General features: G+C 36.8%; 1 long non-coding RNA gene across 1 annotated transcript; it reads left to right on the top strand.

The window, feature by feature from the left end:
- Positions 1-63: 63 nt before the first annotated feature.
- Positions 64-25,379, top strand: LOC130246106 (uncharacterized). The gene is made up of 4 exons (XR_008839392.1): positions 64-141; positions 11,982-12,090; positions 18,742-18,796; positions 25,274-25,379. It is a non-coding gene; the product is annotated as an uncharacterized LOC130246106 (long non-coding RNA).
- The last annotated feature ends 190 nt before the right edge of the window (positions 25,380-25,569 follow it).

Below are 25,569 nucleotides of genomic sequence, written 5' to 3'. Positions count from 1 at the left end.
ACAAGCGTACAGTTTCGGTGCAGACCACGCGGAGGCGATGTTTCATAATTTTAACCTACACGACAGGAGTGTTAAAACCGTTCAAAGAAGTTATAAGACGTCACATGGGCTTTTGAGATGGACGTCAAAATTTAAATTAAGGTAACAGTTACATACACAGCTCTTAAGTCGACGAAAACAGGTTTTCATGCGCCTCTTCATTTTAAAATTTTGTTCGTATTGACTTGGTTTGACTGTGTCGATTTTTGTTATTTATTCTGAAGGTTTTTACTGAGAAATATGTTCTTACATAACGTTATTTTCTTTATTATGTGTTGCATTTTATTCTTAAAAAAGCCTGTTCACAGTATTTTCAGAATTACCCCTACTGAAAAAAACAGCTTAAACCAGCCTAGGCTGGTTGGCTGGTTTTAGCTTGTCGACCAGCCTGGTTTTAGAGGGGATTTGGCCATTTCCAGGCTGGTTTCCAGCCATTTCCAGCCTGGTGTTAGCTGGTGAGGCTGGGTGATGATCAGCTAAAACCAGCTTGACCAACCTAGCCAGGGTGGGAGCCCAGCCTAAACCAGCTAAGTCCAGCTTAAACCAGGCTGGTTTTAGCTGGATTTAGCTGGTCATTTTCCAACCTGACCAGCTAAGACCAGGCTGGAAAGGGCTGGAAATGGCCAAAACCCCTCTAAAACCAGGCTGGTCAACCAGCTAAAACCAGCCAACCAACCTAGGCTGGTTTAAGCTGGATTTTTCAGCAGGGACGAGTGATTGAAAATGGCAGACTTCTACGTTGACTTCTAATAACGTTATTGATCCTTTCATTCTGAACGTGACTTCATCCCAGGTAGCAAAAATTCTGGCCCAGATTGCCATAAAGCTGGCATTGCAGACATTCGTCCAGCACTGGCATGTGGGCCAAACATGGCCCGGATTTCATGGAGGTGGCACCATCGTTAAGGCAGCACCCAAGATGTGGGCCAGTATTTGGCCCAGATGTTAAAAAATGTATATGTGGGCCACGTATGTTTGGTCTATCTTCATACACTTTTAAAATACATTTAAATTATTTTTAACCCTCGTGTCGTGTTCACATCCAGCCCCTTACTTTAGTGTTCCCGGTCAAAACTGACCGCTCTGTTTTAAACGCTCTTATATTAGCACAAAAAAAACATTTTTAACCACCAAATTTTATTCAACATTCTTTAGCTGTGAACTATATCTCAAAGTAGTGTTTAACATGAATTTATAGAATTAGACATAAAACAACTGCAGTGAAAATACAAATAGGCACTGATAATGTATTACAAACTGAACAATGATGACAGAAATCAAAATACTTTGTTTCGTTACTAACAGACAGCTCGCTAAAATAACTATCACAGGGTCTGACCGAAGAAATAGAAATTTTAATCCATCTGAATGATTTATCAATCAGCAAAGCACAAACAAAACGGTATACTTTCCCGTGTATTGAGGGCTCAAATTTTCATTCAGTCCTTCAATTGTATTTTAGTGTACTGATAGTGACTGTGGGTATAGACGGTGAGCATGGACACAGAACTAGCACTCGTTATACTTGGTAATTTTTGAGCGAGATGCTAATGGTCTAATCCAATAAAATAACTGATGCTAAGCTAAGCTAAAAGTGCTCCTGCTACACACAGAGATAGGCTAAACCTAGAATGGCAGAAAGAAAGAAAGACACCCAGATGGGTTCACATAACAGACACCTGTCTAGTCTGTGTGAAGATATGATAGATTGTTTTATCAGGAAGTTGATTCACGTTGGAGGATCCAACTCAATCTCACGGAAATTCATAGCTTATTGATTTAGTGGCTAACCCTTATGAATTTGTGCATTCATACAATCTCATTCATACAATTCAGTATGATTTTCTTATCCCCAACGATGGGTGGGTTGGGGCCACGCCTCCTTTTTAAAAATCGCACATTTTCGTACGACTTTACAAATTAGCCCCTAAACTGACAAAACGTAAAATATTTACATTTTCTTTGTGAGATCGGGCTGGAGGATTGACACATAAGCGCGGAAAAGAGACGTGTACCTGCAAAAGGCATTGTTCAGTCTGAAATGCGTGAGTGAGTTGGGGTGGCGTGTATGGGGATGTTTTCTGTCTGATGGATGAATATAGTCTGGATACCCATTCATTTCCTATGGCGGTCACTTTTGACCGGGATAACCACAGGTGTAACAAGGTTGATTAAAACACTCAAAATTCAATGAAAGAGGTGATCATTACTTTTATATGTTCATGTTCATATTGTGGAGGATATCATAAGGCCTTGAGGCAAGGGATTTCTTAAGGATTTCTTTTCAGCTTAGTCCCTTTATTAATCCGGGTTCGCCACAGCGGAATGAACCGCCAACTTATCCAGCACTCAGCAGATGCCCTTCCAGCCACAACCCATCTCTGGGCAACATCCATACACTCTCACTCATACACTACGGACAATTTAGCCTACCCAATTCACCTGTGCCACATGTCTTTGGACTGTGGGGGAAACCAGAGCACCTGGAGGGTAGAGCACGCAGGGAGAACATGCAAACTCCACACAGAAACGCCAACTGACCCAGCCGAGGCTCGAACCAGCGACCTTCTTGCTGTGAGGCGACAGCACTACCTACTGCACCACTGCGTCGTCATATTAATAATAATAATAAAAGGCTTGCAATTATTAATGTAATTAATCAACTGGGGAAGTACAGCATAATATAGACTATTATTATTATTATTATTATTATTATTATTATTATTTACCCTATTCATCCACAGTGTTTTAAAGAGATAAATAAATGATCCCTCAGACTCATAATTCACCTTTAGCGCAGTGAAAATTAGTGCAAATCTGAAAATCAATATAGATTTATCCATGCCCTCGGCTTTGCTATGTGCTCCAATAAGATGAATTAAAATGGTAATGATTAATGATTTGTCAGTCCGACCTCAGGAACTCAGACAGAAGCTGCAGTTGTCGATGTTAAGGAGATAATGTTGTGGTGATAACGGTTGATAAACAACATGGTTTAGCTTGCTATTGTTGGCTTATTTATCACTGCTGCTGCATCAGGGCTGTGACTCACTGAAAGCCAATAATAACTGAGTTGGAGGCTTCAGTCTTCAACATGCTATGCAATATTACTTTGAAATAAAAGTAGAGATAAATTGTGAAGCAAGTACCAAGCATAAAATCCAGTGATTTATAAAGGTCATTCCTGCGTCATCTTGAAATGAGATAACCATATATGACTTTTATGCTTGGTCAGAATATGGCCATGAAAAGCATAAAGCATCGATGTGTGCTTCATAAAAAATATTAACGTTAAAATAAAGAACTGAACGGTTTGTTGTTCAGCTATACTATTGTGAATCATGGATTTTGAATATGTAGTGATACAAATAATGAGATAAAAATGTTTTTTTTTTATGTTTTGGACTGTCGGAATTTCATCGTATTGATGTAGACATGAATAAGTGAATGATGAAAACTGATATGCTACTTTCCTGTGAAATTATGTTTTTGAAGGTGAAGGTAAATATTTCTTGTGTGCCTAATTATGGTGTATTGAGATGAAAATGAGGTTGTTTTTTAATCATCGAGTGGTCGTCTAACTAATGACGCAATGGGATTGATTGATGTTATTATCTAAAAGTAATTTCATTGCTACTCTAAAGCTAAACAGACTCAGTTGTCATCTCTTCCTCTGGGGACAGACCGCAGACTGCAGTTGGTCTTATTATTATGCCTTACCTTTACTTTACTTTGTTTATTTTTAAGTGTATTCTATGTCTCAACAGTAGATGGCAGTGTTTGCCCTCAAAACGTCCTCAATCTTCAATAAAACGAAACAAACTCCAGAGGCACGAAGATACACTCCTGTTGAGACAAAGTATAGCCTATTCGATAAATTTCAGACATAAAAAACAAGAGAGAGCCTGAGTAAAATTCAATGTCTCAAAGGAGATATTCTTTCTATAGTTTCTTAGCGTCCGGTTCTTGTTCCTCCATCCTGAGGCGAGGCTTTGTGCAGAAATACCGAAGTGAGATTCACAATGTGCTCATCGCAGTATGGCAGGGAATTGCTGAAATCATTTTGCCTTAGTCACGACTTGGATAGGAAGTGCTAAAATGCGAATTTAGTGGATTAAATTTGAAAGTGTTTGAATTGTAGTCTTACAAGTGCTCATGTTAGCCTTGGGCAAAGAAGAATTAATGCTAGTGTGTTTAATTGATGTGTCGTGACCTGTCTTGTTGCAACATGTCAACATGCTATGAATTAGCATAATGCCTTCATTTACAGTCAAGTGGAAATGTACTTTATGTCAGTCTTATTTTAATCCTAGCCTGAAATTATGAGAATATACATATATTGGAAAGCATATATAGTGGAATAAGGTGCTATAGCGGTTTAGAGAAAAACTATGTAAATGTAAATGACAGCCTAAAGGAAATAAATATATAAAATAAATACACATACAATCTAAATAACCATAACGGGGTTTTTTTCAACCCAATTATGGGTGTAATACAGACTAAACCAACTGCTGGGATTATTTTTGTTAGTTAACTTTATAAGGCCAAATTTAACCCTGTGTTTGGGTGTCCAATTTGGGTTTAAATAACTGAGCATTGGGGCAGCACGGTGGCGCAGCAGATAGCACAATTGCCTCACAGCAAGAAGGTCGCTGGTTCGAGCAGCGGCTGGGTCAGTTGGCATTTAGAAAAAATATGAAAATATTATCTAAATAACAATAAATAATTCTCTCTTTAAACACATTGTTTTTTGTACATTAAAATAAATTAATATTAGATGGCGTGTCCCCCAACCCCACCCCTAGCTAATCATATAAAATATATGTTGAATAATCTGACAGTGAATTGACAAGATAAGGTTGTAAAAATGTCATGTCATGTGATGCACCCCCCCCCCCCCCCCCCTAAAAAAAAGGAACAAAAAAAAACGTGCTATTTAAATACTGAGGACATTTACGATCATCATAAATGTCTATAATTAATTACATTTGCAAAAACTGAATCTCAAAACTGAATACTTGGATATGAAATGTTTTTGATTTTCTTTTCAAATGGACGTTGGATTGGAGTAAATTTTTGGAGTGAAAATGGAGTCAATTTCTAAAAAACTTGCCATTTGTTTTGTTTCAAACTATTATTACACATTATGGCAGTCTTATTTTAATCCTAGCCTGAAATTATACATATGATGGAAAGCATATATGTAGTAGGCATGGGTTGGTGTAAGTTTCTGACGGTATCATAACCTTGAATAAAAATATCACGGTATTGTGATTATTCATTCATTAGTTTTCTTTTCTGCTTAGTCCCTTCCTAAATATTAGTCCCTTTATTAACCCCCCAGAGCACTCGGAGGAAACCCACACACACACAGGGAGAACATGCAAACTTCACACTGAAACACCAACTGATCCAGCAGAGGCTTGAACCAGCGACCTTCTAGCTGCAAGGCGATTGTGCTAACCACTGTTCTGCCAATGTATTGCGAGTACTGCTCTAAAATATGTTATTTTTAAATGCCCGAGTAAAAAAAAAACACAATTAGAAATAAATATATTTTAATTTGGGAAACATTTCAAATATTTTGGAGCAGTAAACATGTCAGGCTAAATAATTCAAATAAATCATTCACTTCTGCTGTCTTCATCACTTTCAAAAACACAGATTTCTGTACAACACATTGAAAAAAAACCCTTACATAAACATTTAAAACAGTATAACAAAATATTTTTGCGGTTTTACAACCTTGACTTTTCCAAACCACGATAAACCCTGAAACTGTTTATCATCCTATGCCTAATATGTAGTGGAATTAAGTGCTATAGTTGACTAAGAAATGATTTAGATAAAAAAAAGTGGTCAAAAAAAATGACAGTTATATAAATAATGTAATAAGTAAATAAATATATAAAATAAATACATGTACACAAAATATACACATGTTTACAAATGCATTGCATTGTATAAAGCATGTAGAAAAAGTATGAGCATATTGTCTAAATAGCATTTTTAGATCAAATATAATGGTAAGATATTGAAAGGGCAACCGCTGCATAAAACACATGGCAGAGTAGTTGGTGGTTCATTCCGCTGTGGCGACCCCTGATAAATCATGGCCTCAGCTGAAGGAAAATGAATGAATAAATAATAAGATATTTAATCACGTATATTGGTTTTTGTACATAAAAACTAATTAAATATAAAATTACATGTCCCCTTAAACTCAAGCGTCATTAGGGAAGAGTAAATCATATAAATGAATGACATTGTATGAATGACATTGCACAAATTCATACAAATTAGCCACTAAATTACAGTGCTCAGCATATATGAGTACAGGTTACTCAGTACTGAAGCCAACTCTGGGGCTAATCTGACAAAATAACCTAAAATAATGGTTCAAACATATTAATAGCCCAAATGTATATGTTAGGGAAAAATATTAAATAACAATTTCAAAAATAGCAAAAATCAAGAGAAACAAAAAATATAAACAATTTTGTTGAAATGCATGAATTAAATTTTATTATCTTTCTATTTCTGAAGATGTTCTGTGAGTAAAATATTATTTTAATAAATACATCTGTTTAATAAATCTGTTTTCTTCAGACGCACCAATATATATTACCCATATTCACTGAGAAATGGAGAAAAATATTTTTTAATAAAAACATTTTTAAAATGGGATGTACTTAATTATGTTCAGCACTGTATATATATAGACAGATTTATGCCAAGATTTTATATTATATTATATTATATTATATTATATTATATTATATTATATTATATTATATTATATTATATTATATTATATTATATTATATTATATTATTCATTCATTTTCTTTTCGGCTTAGTCCCTTTATTAATCCGGGGTCACCACAGCAGAATGAACCACCAACTTATCCAGCACACGTTTTTACGCAGCGGATGCCCTTCCAGCTGCAACCCATCTCTGGGAAACATCCACACACTCTCATTCACACTCATACACTACGGACAATTTAGCCTTCCCAATTCAACTGTATCACATGTCTTTTACTGTGGGGGAAACCGGAGCACCTGGATGAAACCCACGCGAATGCAGGGAGAACATGCAAACTCCACACAGCGACCTTCTTGCTGTGAGGCGACAGCACTACCTACTGCGCCACTGCGTCACCTATATTATATTATATTATATTATATTATATTATATTATATTATATTATATTATATTATATTATATTATATTATATTAAATTATATTATGTTATATTATATTATATTATATTATATTAAATTAAATTATATTATATTATATTATATTATATTATATTATATTATATTATATTATATTATATTATATTATTTTATTTTATTTTATTTTATTATTAAATTATAGAGTTTGCATGTTCTCCCCATGTTGGCGTGGGTTTCCTCCGGGTGCTCCGGTTTCCCCCACAGTCCGAACACTTGCGCTATAGGTGAATTGAATAAACTAAATTGTCTGTATGAGTGTGTGTGTGTGAATGAAAGTATATAGGTGTTTCTCTGTACTGGGTTGCGGCTGGAAGGGCATCCGTTGTGTAAAAGATATGCTGGAATAGTTGGCTGTTCATTCCGCTGTGTCGAACTTTAAAACAGACTAAGCGGAAGGAAAATGAATGAATGAATGAATACTATATTATATATTATATATATTATTATTATTTATTGTCACTTGGATTTAAAATATAAAGACTTGACTTCATTTTTGATTTTCTTTGAAAATGGACATTATCCAAAACCATACAAAGAGTCAATTTCTAAATAACTTGGCATTTGTTTCGAACTAGCTTCTTAAAAGATTTCTCTTTACTGCATACGCTCTTGTTTTTCATTCACTCAAATGCTAAAGAGCATGAGCACAGAATACTTCTAGTTTGTTTATATTAAGGGGGCACTTAAGCGTATTGAATTCCTGATTAAAATGTGTCCAAGGCAGCCCTAGGCGGACTAAAATGTCAACTGTTACACTTAACATGATTAAGACATGCACTCCAGCATCCGCGTCTCTATAATATTACAGCGTTTTTTACCCAGCCGGCATTATTATCAGCACTGAGGAACGTGACGGTGGGGGTTTGTCGCTCTGGGCGAGGTTGGCATGGGTGACACCATGAAAAAAAAGCAAGTGTGGCTGTGGAGATTCCCAGATCTAGGCCATCATCTACGTCACATTCACCCTCTTCACTAACCTTGGGGAAAAACACCAGTATGCCCATGATCATTCGCTGGTGGCTTCAACCTCTGTCCCAGTTTCCTTCAGTCTCCAGCACAATTTGCTTTTGACTCATCATGTTCATAATTCATGCGGAATGAAGTGATGTAGGATCATTAAATGCACATGAATATTTGCGCGATGAAACCTTAATCGCACCGGCCGCTGGCACTTTCTGCCCGCCCCGTTGAATGGCTAGCTGAGAATGTCTTGAAACAAGCTTACAGCTTTTCTCCACTTGGGAGAGATCGCTTTTTTTAATGCCCCTGAGGTGTCACGGGATTCACAAAGATCAATCTTGCTTAATGCAACGGTTGGGGAATGCATCTGCCCTCCGCTGCTGCATTGTAAGCGAACGCCTGCAATTATTGATGGATCTGCAGAGTGCATGGATACATGTAAGGGATATTAAAAGCCTAGCGATAGGCTGAATGCGGCGCATGACATAAACTATGCAGATGTCTGATATGGAGGTCTCGACTGGAACAGACATCGGGCCTGTCGTAGCTGTGAAATGGCTGCCAGACTGAGATGAAATGTCCTGAAGAGAAGTGAAAACACAAATCCTATCAGTGCGCAGACTGAAACACTGATGTCATGTCCTGTTTGCAGTGTTCGGGTCATAAAGAGAGCCAAAGGCAAATGACTGTGTCCTACAGACGGATTGGAAGAAGTTTAGTTATTCAGTTTGACTGCGTTTTTTTCCAGAATTTGTGCTTTTGTGAGAAACTGCAGATGGCAACACGGGCTCATTGGAATTATGTGCCCAGGAATACATTTCTGAGAACTGAGAAATAAATACTGAGGGCTACGTCGACTTGAAGTTTTTGTTTTCCTCTAGATCCACTAGAAGGCGCTGTGTACATTTTTGACAATCTTAAATACATTGCTGGGGCATCTTTTCTCATACGTGCCGTTTCTCGTAAGTCCGCCAGAGGCCACTGTGTACATTTCTTTGAATGTACACTTACCGGCCACTTTATTAGGTACACCCGTCCAACTGCTTGTCAACGCAAATTTCTAATCAGCCAATCACATGGGAGCAACTCAATGCATTTAGGCATGTAAACATGATCAAGACGATCTGCTGCAGTTCAAACCGAGCATCAGAATGGGGATGAAAAGTGATTTAAGTGACTTTGAATGTGGCATAATTGTTAGTGTCAGACGGGCTGGTCTGAGTATTTCAGAAACTGCTGATCTACTGCGCTTTTTACGCACAACCATCTCTAGGCTTTACAGAGAATGGTCCGTAAAACAGAAAATATCCAGTGAGTGGGAGTTCTGTTGGCGCCAACGCCTTGGTGGTGGTGGTGGTGTAATGGTGTGGGGGATATTTTTGGCACACTTTTGGCCCATTAGTACCAATTGAGCATCGTGTAAACGCCACAGCCTACCTGAGCATTGTTGCTGACCATGTCCATACCTTTATAACCAGTGTACCCACCTTCTGATGGCTACCTCCAGCAGGATAACTTTACAGAGAATGGTCCGTAAAACAGAAAATAACCAGTGAGAGGGGGTTCTGTGGACCCAAATGTCTTGTTGATGCCAGAAATCAGAGGAGAATGGCCAGACTGGTTCAAGCTGATAAAGGCAACAGTAACTCAAATAAGCACTCGTTACAACTGAGGTCTGCAGAAGAGCATCTCTGAACACACAACACATCGAACCTTGAATTAGATCGTACAAATTCATACCAATTAGCCACTAAATCAAAATGTTATGAATTGCCTTGAGATTGCGTTGGATTTTTCAGTACTCTTTCCACCACAATTCAATCAAGACTTTATTCCTTCGTTCAATCACCCATAAATGAAAATGGAATATTTTAAAATTAATTGAGCTTGTGCTGTTTAGATCAGTATAACAGTGGACTATTCAGTTTCAAGCTGAATATATGTTTAAAACGAATTTGAGGTAAACAGGATGCAGAGAGAAGATAAAATTACAGTGAAATTAAATGCATGTAGCTATAATTGTAAATAAAAATCCTTGTTTGCATACATTGAAGGCTTATGGATTGATGAATTTATAGATTCATATATAGATATATTTAAAATACGACCCATATAAATGCATGTAGTTCATATATTTCGCCATGTTTAATCAATTGACTTTTGTGACCTGGGATTCAAGAGTGCTTAATTCAATTTAATACAGGTAATGCATTCTGTGTAATTGAGTTACAATTCAGTCATTTTCTTGTCAGCGTAATTCAACTCCCTGTGGGATCGAGTGGACAGATTAATTCCAATTTAAACTCATGAATTTAAATCAAGAATTTTCTGCATATCTACATTTTAGCCTGTATGAAACATAAAGCTATTCTGTGGATGATGTAACTCATTGCTGCTTAACCACAACAGCACAATAATATTTGAATGCCTTGAGTATTTTTAAAGGGATAGTTCACCCAAAGATCAAAATTAGCTAACCATTTATTCTCCCTCTTGTGGTTTTAAAACTTTACTGGAAAAATGCTGGTTTATGATATCCACTGACTTCCTTAGTCAAAAAAAAAAAACTGTTGAGGTCAATTAGTACCATCGACCAGCATTCTTCAAAATAACTTCTTTTGTAAAGAAAGAAACTCAAATAGGTTTTGATCAAGTGAAAGATGAGTAAATGATGGCAGAGATTAAATTTTTAGGTGAACTATCCATTCAACAAGAAACACATTTGCAAATGTTTGTTGGTAGTTTAGATGGCTAACAATGCTTTTGTCTTTTTCTCAGCCAGGTTCCTGGAGGACCACCAGCTCTGCACTTTATCCACGTCTCCTTAACCAAACACACCTGATTCAGATCATCAGCTCATTAGCAGAGACTGAAAGACCTGTAATGGGTGTGACAGACAAAGGAGAAATCCAAAACATGCAGTGTGGTGGTCCTCCAGGAGCGTGGTTGAGAAACACTGATTCACAACACGCAATACGAACATATAAAACACAATGGCTGTGTTTACACAGGGACAACAAAGAGATACTGTAACCAAAAATGGTAACAAAGAGGTGAGAACTAAAAAAATAGCAATACAAGTGACCTTATAAAGTTACACGATATTGCTTGTTTGAAAAGTTTAGATTTTTTTTAAAAGGTATTTTATCATTGAGGCCTTTAGAAGTTTTGGTTTCACAAAGAGCATTTTACTGAACGTTTCTAAAATGAAAAAAAGAAAGAAATTTTAATGAAATTGACATATTTCCATGGCTGTTGAGGGTTCATCATTGAAGCTAAAGTGCAAATAAAGAACTTTGGGTAACACCTTAAAATAGTCAAGCCAGGCTCATTATAGCTACATACCCCCATATACATTTCTGGAGAGCGGCAAATACATTCCAGGAGGTACGTTTTTCCACCAGAGGGCGCTGTGTATGCTTTTTTAGATCTCAAATTTCTCTGGCAAGTGCCATTTGCGCTTGCTCTTTTCACGTAAATCCACCCGACCGACTGACCCACCCACCTCCTTTCCTTAACCCAACCAATAGTGTTTTCAAAAGTATAGATTGACCTGCCCACCCACTTCCCTGCACCCAACCAATAGTGTTTTCAAAAGCAATTCAGAAAAAGAAAAGCCTTATTTTTACCACGATTTAAGATTTTCAGATTCTCACCCTGTTATTTACTTGTTTATTTTAATTTTTTTGGCTTTTGTTTTTGTCTTACCTGCTTTCTGGAACTGTTCTTCACCAGACTCGAACTCCATCGTCGCAGTCAACTCCGCTCCACGTCACAAGTCTGCCGACATACGCAGCGAGCCACTGGAAAAACTGGTAACAACGATAAAGCAGTCCATATGAAGGTAAGCCGTCATCTGGTAAGGAATGGCGTCATTCGCCCCGTTGTGTACATTTTAAAAATGAAATGCAGCCATACGTACTTCTGGCTACATAATTCTCCAGAAATGTATATAAGGCTACATTTTCAGAATGAGCCTGTGTTGGAGGTTTTGGTTTCACAAAAAAAATTTCAGTGAACGTTTCCTAAAAAAAGAAGAAGAAAACCTTTAATGAAATGGACATATTTCCACAGCTGATGTAGGTTTTATTACTAAAAATGCCAACAAAGAACTTTTGTTAACACTTTTAAATAGTGGTCCATTAGTTCATGTTAGTTACTAACACCAGCAAGCAATGAACGAAACATTTATTACAGTATTTATTCATCTCTTATTATTAGTTAATAAAAATAAAGTTGTCCATTGTTAGTTCTTGTTAACTCACAGTGCATTAACTAATGCTGTTCAATATTTAGATTTTTATGAATACACTATAGTGAATGTTAAATATGATCAATACAAGTCCAAGTCAATAACTAACATTAATTATTCATTCATTCATTTTCCTTCGGCTTAGTCTCTATTTCAGAGGTCGCCACAGCGGAACGAACCGCCAACTACTCCAGCATATGTTTTAAAGAGCAGATGCCCTTCCAGCCACAACCCAGTACTAGCAAACACCCATACACACTCATATACACACACACTTATTCACTACGGCCAATTTAGTTAATCCACTTCACCTAGCGCATGTGTTTGGAGTGTGGGGGAAACCGGAGCACCCTGAAGAAACCCACACCAACACGAGGAGAACATGCAAACTCCACACAGAAATGCCTACTGACACAGCCGGGTCTCCAACCAGCGACTTTCTTGCTGTGAGGTGACAGTGCTAACCACTGAGCCACCATGCTGCCCCTCAACCTTAATTATTGGACCACTATTTTAAAGTGTTACCAAATTTGTATTTTTTTAATCATACAAAGTGATTGAGTGAGGTTGGTGTGGAACTTCTCACACACACTTTAGATTCCCCTGTTGGATTAAACACTTGCACTGCAGCAATATAGAATTTCTGTTTTGACTTTAGGCACAATTACTGTCACGCTAGCTGCTCGACTAACAATTGCATCATGGTTGCATATGGTGCAATGCCAGCTGGCAAAATACACTGCAGAATGGTTATCACTGGTACAATCAAACCGCATCAGTCTGTCTGAGAAGGTGTTAATTACTTCAGTAAGGCCAGAACGTTTTGGATTTCCTCGGGGAGGCTCTCAACTCATGAATCAAAGAGTTAGAAACGTACAAAACTCACTCCATTAGCTTTAATTCACCCACAGGAGAAGCTCGTCTCTCCGCTGTCGTCCTCTATCACCTGGCGAGATGATAGCTTTAGCCAGAGGAGCCAGAATCAAGATGCTTTGTGGGATGGAAGTCGGGTTGTATTAGCCGTGCGGGCCTACAGCAGCAATTAACAGGGGGACATTAAGATCAGTGAAATCTCATCTCCGATCTCCACCCTCTGCTAGATCCCGGTGCTGCTTTTTTACGCCTCAAATGCTTCGGAGGAGATAATGAGTCCTGTCAAACCTCCAGTTTTCACGCGAAAGCTCTCTTATAGCATCACGTCACCGGAGAGCCATTGAGGTCAAGTGGAATCAGCAGAGGAATCAGATTGTAGCTGCATGTTTCTCGCGAGTATCTGAGGAGACGGTTTTATTTAGCATGTTCTGGCTGCGCGATTGAGAGTGAAATTGGACATTATCCACCCAAATGAGTAATTTGACACCATGTTGAGTTTAATCTGTAGGAATTACTATGGTTCTGACTTATAGAGTCGCTTTGGATTACATTTAGTTTGTCTATCTATAGTGCCACTGGATCTGGGCGGCATAAAATTAGACTGGGGACAATCAGGAATCAATAGGTGCCCGAGACAAAAATATCTCATATCTCTTGTTTCTGATGCCATCTGCGATGATAAACAGACAAGAGGTCGGTTAGGACAATACCAAAGGCACAGACAGAAAACCATACTGCGTCCCACTTTATATTAGGTGGCCTTAACTACTATGTACGTGCATCAAAAAATAAATACTTACTGTGCTTATAATGTTTGTCAGAACACTTCTGGTGCTCTTGAAGTGATGTGGGTAGGGTTAGGGACAGGTTTGGTGGTAGGGGTAGGTTTAAGGGTGGGTTAGGGTGTAAGGGATGGTAAACAATGTAATTATAAATGTTGTAATGATGTAATTACCTGCGTGTATTTACTCAGTAGGTCTCAAACTCGATTGCTGGAGGTCTGCAGCTCTGCACAATTGTGCTCCAACCCTAATCAAACACACCTGATCAAACTAATCGAGGTAATCAAGACTACCAGAGACTGTTAGGCAGGTGTGAGTTGGAGGTGGTTGGAGTTAAATCTATGCAGAGCTGTGGCCCTCTAGGATTTGAGTGTGAGACCTCTGATTTAATCAATCATTAGTACTATGTAAAACATGTATTTACACAATAAGTACATTGTAACAAATTGTTAATTTCAGTGTCAGTACATATTAGTTAAGACTAGTTAAGTTAATTGTTTTATGTTCAATTCACTTAAATTTGTTAAGTTAACATAAGTGGTTTGTGTTGGAAAACACATGAATGAATTGTATTGAAAAAACTTTTTTGCAGTGTAGTTGCTTCCAAATGACTTCATTGGTGTTCTCCATAGCATGTTAATGGGAACCTGTCTTTTAAAGGCATAATCACCCAAAAATGAAGATTCTGTCTCTATTCAATCACTCTAAAGTGGTTCCAAACCTATACAAGTTAGCTTTTTCTGTTGAAAACAAAAGAAGATAAAATCTTTAAAGAATGTTAGAAAATATTAACCATCTAAAATAGCTCAAAACATCTCATTTTTGTTCAACAGAAGAGAGAAACTCAAACAGGTTTGTGACATGTGAGTAAAAGTTGAATAAATGATGAGCAAATTTTAGTTTTGGGTGAACTATTCGACACAATCTCATGGCAATTCATAACTTTTGGATTTAGTTGCTAGTTTGTATAAATTTGTATGATCTCATTCATACAATGTAGTAAGATTTGCTCATCCCCCAATGACGGTTGGGTTTAAAGGCGGGGTCGGGTGCCATACCTCCTTTTTAAAATCGTACATAATTTTCATATGACTGAACTAGTACAAATTGATACGAATTAGCCACTAATCTGACAAAACATAAAATACTTGCGCTTCCCTGTGAGATCAGACTGAACTGTCCCATTAGGAACGATATATTACTTTTGAGCAAAGCATGAGTATTGAGTATCAGATTCTCGTATTCGAATAAATTCGATTTCAGAGTCTTGGTACAGATGAGCATGTAGAGCCTCAGGAGTCAGTGATGAAATGAGAAGAAGATTGAAACCCGCATTTAGCCAAGTAATTATAGCAGAAAGCTATTTGTATAGAGCATTTTACAGAGTGTAAAAGAAGGTCAAAGGATCCTCAATCTTGTTGGCAATGCCTGGCATGTAAATTAATTGCGGGCAGAGGCTTTATGGAATAATTGAATCAAGCAGCCGACTTATATTGGCATAAAATGGCAGAGCTAACCTTCAGATATGAAGCGAATCTCCAGAGACCTTTCTGTTTTCCTCTTTTATCCAGCTATTTCACCTTTTCCTCTGTACTGTCAAGATAAAGAAAGAGGTGCAGCAGTCCAGCGCTGAGGTCACAGTCGTTTGGAAAGTTACATCTAAATGTACAGTTTTGAAACTTCTAAATCATAATATGTTTGCAGATATTTAAGAAACACGTAGACATACTTGTTTATCTGAAAAACAGCGCTAAAGTCAGTTATTCTCTTTTGAAAAGGTGCATCCTATGTAGGAATGTCTGTCTTTCTTTAAATCTCTATAACCAGCCCACTGCCAGTTTAACCCATTATATACCAGCATCCTGGGTTGACTTGGCTGAAAACACAGCTTGTTTAATAATAATAATAATAATAATAATAATAATAATAATAATAATAATAATAATAATGATAAACTTTATTTTCTCACCTTTAAAGGTGCATCTCAAAGCATGTTATACAGAATAAGGTATTTTATTTTAATCTCACAGGCTGTCTGTAAAGTTTCGTATTGATTATAAAATATTGCTTCTTAGCTATAAAGCTTTAAATAATCTAGCTCCTGTTTATTTAACCATCCTTCTGTTTTGCTACAATCGCTCTTTAAGATCTCAAAACTCAGGGTATCTGGTAGTACCCAGAATATAAACGTCTACTAAAGGAGGTTGAGCCTTCTCATTTATGGCTCCTAGGCTCTGGAATTGCCTTCCTGATAATGTCCAAGGCTCAGACACAACTCTGCCTGTTCAAAACTAGATTCAAGACCTATCTTTTAAGTAAAGCATACACTCAATGCATCATATAACGGTATGGTGCATGAGTGTGCTTCATGCAGGTGAGTGGGCTACACTCCTCCTGTCTTAATGCACCAGACAATTTGTTATAAATACTCACATGCTTTACTTGTTTATTTCTATGTTTTGAGATGCAGATTCAGTGTTCTAAAAATCTAAATAAGGTGGTTTTTATTTTGTAAACTATTAAAATTTTACATGCATAACATTAGCTGATCAGTTTAGAGTGTAAGGCTCGACCTTCAGGCACTCTTATGATCTGTTGGTGTTGTCAGTCTGGCAACCTGCATGTGCATCATGTCATCATGCCGGGTGAAAAAAGCTTTTTGAATTTGAACAGCAGTACCTATTTCAACCACTAGTTGTCAATCCTATTGCATTATAAAATATTGCATTACGCTTCTTAAAAAAATGACTTATTATTTAACAAGTTACTCTTTAATCAATATTAAACCGAGCGCAATTTTAAAGAATGAACAATATATTATATAATACATTATAGCTACACAATATATCGTTTGAGCATCGAAATTGTTATGTGTTTATCTGCAATAGTCACATCGCAGGATCTGATTATTTGTTAAAGATTAAAAGATAAAACTTTATTTTAAAATAATTTATACAAAGATGATCATGTTATTTTATGCTCAATTGTTCAATTTCTGTACCTGAATACTATTAGATTCTCCAGAAAACCATAAAGCACTGTGTATTTAACTTTTATATTTGCTCTGTTTTATTTATACACTCACCGGCCGCTTTATTAGGTACACCTTACTAGTACGAGTTAGACCCCCTTTTGCCTTCAGAACTGCCTTAATCCTTCGTGGCATAGATTTAACAAGGTACTGGAAAATTCCTCAGAGATTTTGCTCCATATTGACATGATAACATCACACAGTTGCTGCAGATTTGTCAGCTGCACATCCATGATGCGAATCTCCTGTTTCACCACATCCCAAAGGTGCTCTATTGGATTGAGATCTGGTGACTGTGGATGCCATTTGAGTACAGTGAACTCATTGTCATGTTCAAGAAACCAGTCTGAGATGATTCGCGCTTTATGACATGGTGCGTTATCCTGCTGGAGGTAGCATCAGAAGATGGGTACACTGTGGTTATAAAGGGAAGGACATGGTCAGCAACAATACTCAGGTAGGCTGTGGCGTTGACACGATGCTCAATTGGTACTAATGGGCCCAAAATGTGCCAAAAATATCCCCCACACTATTACACCACCACCACCAAGGCGTTTGCGCCAACATAACTGCCACTCTCTTGATATTTTCACTTTTTTTGGATCATTCTCTGTAAACCCTAGAGATGGTTGTGCGTGAAAATCCCAGTAGATCAGCAGTTTCTGAAATACTCTGACCAGCCCATCTGACACTAACAATTATGCCACATTCAAAGTGACTTAAATCCCCTGTCTTCCCCATTCTGATGCTCAGTTTGAACTGCAGCAGATCGTCTTGACCATGTCTACATGCCTAAATGCATTGAGTTGCTGCCATGTGATTGGCTGATTAGAAATGTGCGTTAACGAGCAGTAATAAAATGGCCGGTGAGTATCTATACACTTGTAATTTATTATGACTTGTGCTAACGCACTGCATAGAAAAAGGCTTGGTCATCCCAATCTATCTAAATGAATGAAGTCTTCCCAATCAGAGCTATTCAATTAATTTGGTTTAATTATATTCATATCGCAATATATAAACCATTGCAGTGTCAGATTTTTCCAACTGTGTATAGGCATTTTTACAGTAGGAAATGAGTTAGTCTTTGCTAATTACATCTGCATCCATCTGCTTTGACATGTATGTGGATAAATTCAGAAATTGCTTCATCAGCACCAGGAAAGAGTACATGGAGTGTGTAATGACATTTCAGCTAATAGATTGTTAATTAATTGTACACATTGGCATGCTAATTTTAGCCGAAGAGACATGTTAATCATTTGTAAAGAGGCAATCAGTGCTCACGATGCTTGCAGTTAAATCATCACATTACTTATTTACTCAGTGTCCTCTGGCACATGAGCTATTGAATGCCAGCGATCGTGCTGTTTCTGCTTTCCTGATGTGATTAATCAGTGTTGTCTCTTGTTGTGATTTAAATCACTGTAGCATTGTCCGATGTGTGTACCAAACATTGTTTTAAGACTGATCTTTTTAATCAATCATTTGACTCTTCAATAGCTCATTGTTTTTTTAAGGGAGAGTCATCATGTTCTCTCTCTTTACTTGTTTCAGATGAGTTTGAGTTTCTTTCTTCTGTTGAAGATATTTTGAAGGCTGCTTGAAAACGGTAAGCATCAACATTCATTTGTTTTTCCTACTATGTAAGGCAAGGGTTACCGGTTTTTAGCTTTCATCTAAAATAAAAATAAATAAATCTCATAAATGTTTGGAATCACTTAATAGTGCATAAATAGCAAGTAAAGCTATGGGGTGAACATTTCTGGGTAAACTATCACTTTTATAGTGTGTTCTGTGTTTACACTTAGGGCGCACTCACATTAGGTACAGTTTACTTGAACCGTGCCAAATTGCGATTGTCCCCCAATGCACTCACATTGCATTTTTTACCTACCGGACCTGAGGACGCTTACATTATCGATGATGCGACTGTGCAGTTTAACAGGAAGAGATGCGCTCTCGCTCAGCACAGTGGAGATTGCTTTAGTTATATTGTTTTGTATTATTTTTAGTCATTTGGGATGCATTGACACGCAGTCAAACACTTTGCTCAACAAATCCACCATTTTTGATGCTCATAAATTATCATTAAAGTCCTTGTGCTGCAGGTATTAGGAGGATTGCTTGTTATTAGGAGGTTGATGCAGCTGACGTGCAGTGAGGGATTTGCACCTTTAATAAACTACGACAGTTTGCGTTTATTGAAAGTTAAGAATAAATAATAAATTCACCTGAAACAGCCCTCTAAAATTGACGTTGTGTCTTCAGTTTCGGGTTTAGGCGTGTTTTGCACTCACACTACAAGTGTACCACACCAAAGCCCAAGTGAACCGCGTTCTGGCTCACTTCTTCCAACCGGGCCAGGGACAGCCAACTGGACCATGCCTGAGCCTGATTCAGAGCACTCACACTTCTCAAACGAATTGGAAAAAGCGCCTGGGCATGGTTCGCATAGCATAAAGTGAGTGCGCCCTTAAAATGTTTGGTTTGATTACCCTAGTGAGATTGCTTGATTGGTGCTGTCCGTTTGAATAAGTGTGAACACAGCCATCTGAACTTTGAACACATCAAACAAGTGAACTGAAAAAAAGAGTCTCAGTCATTCCTATAAACAAACTGTGGTGGTGCAGCGCAAACCTAAGACAAGTTATCGAACCAAAAACAGGACATAAAGAGCCCTATTATACACCCGACGCAATAAGGCACAAGACGTGCTTGGCACAATTTGTTACTATTTTCAGACCAGCACAACTCTTATTTTCACGTTTTTTCACGTGTAAAAACATGGAAAAAGTGGTTGGCATCAGTGGTGTAGTGGTTAGTGCGTCGACGCATGCACTCTGGTGCTCGCGGCGACCTGGGTTCGATTCCGCCTCGCGGTCCTTTGCCGATCCTTTCCCTCTCTCTACTCCCCATGCTTTCCTGTCAATACATTCTACTGTCCTCTCAAATAAAGGTGATAACCCCCCCCACCCCCCCACCCCCCCCCAAAAAAAATTGGAAAAAGTGAAGCAATGAATATTTTCTGGATGCACTGTATTGTGCAGCCCTAATCTTAACTTGCCTAATTAACCTAGTTAAGCCTTTAATGTCACTTTAAGATGAATACTAGCATCTTGAAAAATATCTAGTATAATATTATGTGCTGCCATCATGGCAAAGATAAAATAAATCAGTTATTAGAAATGAGTTATTTAAACTATTATGATTAGAAATGTGTTGAAAAAATATTTCAGTTAAACAGAAATTGGGGATAATTCTGACTGTATATGAAAAGCCAGAGTGAATATTTACAGATAAATCAGATCATCACAGTCGTGCATCCAGTAAGTTCCTCTTTGAGATGGCAAGTCTGTCGCATTGAAGCCGCTGGCTCAAATTTTCCAGGAAAGCATGACGTGCGCCTGCCTACCCGACTCTGGCTCGCAGCTAAAATATATAAAACTCACTCAAAATAGGCTTGTGTATCAACGCCCCCTCACACAGGTTCACGGCCTGCCCACAGCCATCATATTTCATCAATCTTTCAACCATGTATTGACGGGACGTCCACACGCATTTGTCTGATGGGCGTTGTGGCCCTGTGAAATATTAATTTCTGGATTATGGGAGGTGCTGTCCCTAAATGTGAGAGGTGGGATGGTGCCCGGGGCGCTGAAAACACTCGTTCTGTTCATTAACCCAGCAGAGATTATGTTTGTAAGTAGTACGATGGAACATGTATTGACCTCTTGCATGCTTATGGAGTGTTTAGTGCATAAATATGCCAGCGTTATCATCCTGACATGCATTCATAGCAAACAACGAAGCTGAAAAGAACACTTTATTCAGGCCTTTAATGACATGATTTCTCAATTATGTGCTTTATAAATGTTCTTTCTACTGGTTTACAGTCTTTTTACTTTCTCATGAAGTATTGGTGTATTTTCTTGTGGTGTATCTGCTTTATCTAGCTGTTTTAGACTTTATTAACAAAAATAGAGTGTGAAAAATACTCTGAATATTATTAGTATATATAATAGTAATAATAACAACTACAACTGTTATTATCATTATTACTATTATTATTATTATTATTATTATTATTACTATTATTGTTGTTGTTATTACTATTATTATTATTGTTATTAACAATAACAATAATAATAATAATAATAATAATAATAACAATAATAATAATAATAATAATAATAATAATAATAACAATAATAATAATAATAATAATAATAATATGTCATTTTAAACATATAAAACAATTGTATTTATTTACAGTAACTATGAGTTAAAAGTATGCTAATACACTGGAAAATTACACAAAAGCTTTACTTAGAAATTGCTTGTAGTTAAAATAATTAAAAATGCCATATTACACATGGAAATTTGAAGGAAAAATACATATAGCATTTTCTTCTTTATTTACAAAAATTTGTTAAAAGTGTTAAAAGTAGCAATATACTGAAACAATATATTTAAACAATACTTCTCCACACCTTGCTTAGTAATTTCCCAAATACTAAAATAGATTTTTAAAATTAAAATTAGGAGTTAATAGTGCATAATTACACTGAAAATACACAATATATATATATATATATATATATATATATATATATATATATATATATATATATATATATATATATATATATATATATATATATATATGGTCAAAATTATTAGCCCTGTTAAGCTAATTTTTTTTTCGATAGTCTACAGAACAAACCATCATTATACAAAAACTTGCCTAATGACCCTAACCTGCCTAGTTAACCTAATTAACCTAGTTAAGCCTTTAAATGTCACTTTAAGCTGTGTAGAAGTTTCTTGAAAAATATCTAGTCAAATATTATTTACTGTCATCATGGCAAAGATAAAATAAATCAGTTATTAGAAATGAGTTATTAAAACTATTATGATTAGAAATGTGTTGAAAAAATATCTGCTCTCCGTTAAACAGAAATTGGGGAAAAAAATAAACAGGGAGGCTAATAATTCTGATTTAAACTGTATATATTGTATTTTCAGTGTAGTTATGAAAAAAACATAAATGAAAATACAGTTATGAAATACATTATACATTATATGTATATGTATTTCATAACTGTATTTTGTATATACATAGTTCATAACTGTATTTTCATTTATGTTTTTATATATATATTCTGAAAATACTCCTAAAACCCTCCAAATGTCATGAAATTGTTTGTGAATTTCACAAATAATTCTTGAGGGAGTCAGCGATTTAAACAGTAGATAGATAACATCTAGATAACATAGAGAGTATTAAAGTAAAGCATACTCCAGTATTTGTTAAATAAATTGTCAAATAATTTCAATGTGAGAATTCTTAACATTTCTTGACTGAGAGTTTTTTGATTTATTTTGACAAATTTACCAAATTATTATTTATAAAAAATTAAGGGTTAAAATTATATCTCATAATTTCTATGACAAAGTAGTAACAACACAATGCAAATAAATGGCGTCTTCATTCATTGGACTGTGGGGGAAACTGGAGTAACCAGAGGAAACCCGCACCAACACAGGGAGAACATGCAAACTCCACACAAAAAAATGCCATCTGACCCAGCCGGGACTCGAACCAGCGACCTTCCTGCTGTGAGGCGACAGTGCTAACCACTGAGCCATTGTATAAATGACATCTTATAAAAGCAAGAGATTTAGACCATTTTTGAGATTTCTTTGAATTAAAGTAAAGCTCTTTATGCTGGCCATAAAACTAATATTAAAACATTAAACATTTCAATGGAGAGCAAGCCACGTCCTGTTCCCGTATTCACAGCCAAACTTCCTGATGACAAACAAAAGCGAGTCACGACGGAGTGTTCCGCGAATTAGCATATCCAGACAGCGAATGCAGCAAGGTTATGCAGTGGTTCTGTGTTTCTTATGCAAAAGCTGTCGGGAGGTAAATAAATTATGCACATCAATTTGAACGTGGCACATACAGAGGCAAAAAAAAAGAGACCGCTGAGAGTAATTAGACCTCAGTGTATGGAGGATGGGGAAATCAGAGGAGGAATTCATAAATCACTTGTTGGATATTACAACTTTGTACCAAAGGTCTGTGGGATTCGTACAGATTTTTATACATTCTATGGTGAGCGTAACATGCTCAAGGCCTCATATCTGTAAAATGAGGTAGCTCTGACATGCATAATCAAGTATGGGGGTGTGCGTTTGGGGTCCTGGTTTAGTCGTGTTTAGATTTACAGGGAAAATGGTATATCAAAAACAAACTAGAGCTCTGTTGAAAAGCCTAGCAAGAGGCCTTGATGCACTGCTTACTCCAACTGAAATGAAGCCTTGACCACCACAGCATCTGCTCAGGATACGGCCTGGTCCACACTGTAAAAAATAAACGTTATTTTATTGTAATATTTTCTGTCATAAGAAATTCTAACATAAAATTTACAGTTATTGTTTGTATTTTGGGATTACGTTATTTTTCAGTTTTTTAAAGAACTTTTTTCTATATTTTTAGAGAGTAACACGTAATTTTACGTTAATATTTACTAGTTGTGGGCCGTTATCGGCACGTTAACGTGAGACTCTTATCGGGTGATTAAAAAAAAATATCGTCGTTAATCTATTCTCAACGTTGGGTTGGGAGCTGGGTCTGTTCTACGCAAGCTATGATGACTTTCACCTTGATATTTTAGCGTGGATGTATACCCGACCGAATTACACTGTAGGTGGCAAGAATGAGTCTTCGAACCTGTGTGTGTTCCTACTGTGAAATTACCACATCAAACGTGACGTGCTAACATGGATGCAGCTCACTAGAGTGAATCTGATTAATGTTAGCTCCACATCTAACTATCAGGCACCTGCAGAGTTTATGCGTTCGAGTAAAACATGTACAAATAAAATTGACCAGGTGCTTTTTAAAATGAATGACGGTGAATGAAAGTCAAACCGGTGAGCTGAATCAAATCAGCAGGATGCCCGTCTGGATCTTTCACTTACTTCGAAGACTACTGACTACGCTTACATGGACATCTAGTTATTTGCTTTAGTAGACAATAATATAATTAAGGTGTTTACATGAAGTGCTTTCATGTAAGAGTTTGCTGTAATTTTAGGTGACTTTAACTGCAGTTCGGCTGTTTCACATTCACTCATGAACATTTCATTCATGCCCCTGTGACAAACTGGGGTATTAGACGCAAATAAGGAGTAAGGACTGGTGAGAGTGTTATGGAATTTAATAACACACGCCAAATGAGTAAGAAAAAAACTTCTGCATTTTGCGATGTGTGTGTATGCAAAAAGTCCTACATGACGGTAATAGTTTGATTGCAGTGTTTACTTGAACAATGCCACTAATATCTGCATACTTCACATGTCTTAATTCCATTTCTGTTTAGTCCAGTTATGACTTTAGTCGGATTAAGGTCATCAATAATCGCTGTTTTGAGCTTATGTAGGCCTACAGTTCAAAATTCATGTTTACCTGAATAAACAGTTAGTAAACACAAGCACATTAGATTAGATTAGATTAGATTAAACTTTATTGTCATTACACATGTACAAGGCAACGAAATGCAGTTTCGGTCTAACCAGCAGTGCAATAGCAGCAAGTGCAGGATACAGGTATAAGTTATAAAGTGCAGTTATAGAAAAACTATGGTGATATTTACAGATGGATGTACTATAACATTATATACACAGGTTGTATTAGCTATGAACAGATTTACAATAAATGAATATGTACAGGATGCTATTAATAATCAGGAGTGGCAGATAGATAAACATAATTACAAATGTTCATGTGCAGTGGACATCTTATTGAACATCATTTATTTTCATCACCAATTATCATAGTAGATCAGTTTCTCAAGCAGTTTGTGATGCATTTTGGAAACAGGAGATGAGCCCCTGCTCTAATGCACCACCTGGCTTGAGAAACCCATTCTCAAAGACTTACTTTTAGTCATTATTTGGGTAGCACACGTATCCTGAATGCCTTCGGCAGAATTTAAATGAGCCATTTTAACCTAGATTAATCTAGATTAATTCCAAGATTACAGTGAGATTAATTCAACGGAATCTATTTTTACAGTGCAGAGATATGGAGACCTCTAGAAGTCCTTTATGGTTGGCATCATCTCTTAGTATGTGTTGATCCTTGAGGTCCTCGATGGTTGGCATCATCTCATCTCAATACCATGGCTGAGGTGAGTCTCAACAGTTTAACATTAGGTGACTTGTAAAATTAGCCTTTTTCCTTTCATAGCTTTTGTTTAGTTCTAACAACATCAAGTAACATCTTGACTCAGTAACAAATTCAACAAAAGCAACTGGATAGGGACATTATTTTATTTATTTTTTACTCCAATCACCACAAGACTGATTATA

Source organism: Danio aesculapii, chromosome 18 (genome assembly GCF_903798145.1).
Source record: "Danio aesculapii chromosome 18, fDanAes4.1, whole genome shotgun sequence".
In the NCBI taxonomy this organism is placed as follows: domain Eukaryota; kingdom Metazoa; phylum Chordata; class Actinopteri; order Cypriniformes; family Danionidae; genus Danio; species Danio aesculapii.
The sequence above is the reverse complement of the archived record's forward strand: the minus strand, read 5'-3'. Positions and strand labels throughout refer to the sequence as shown.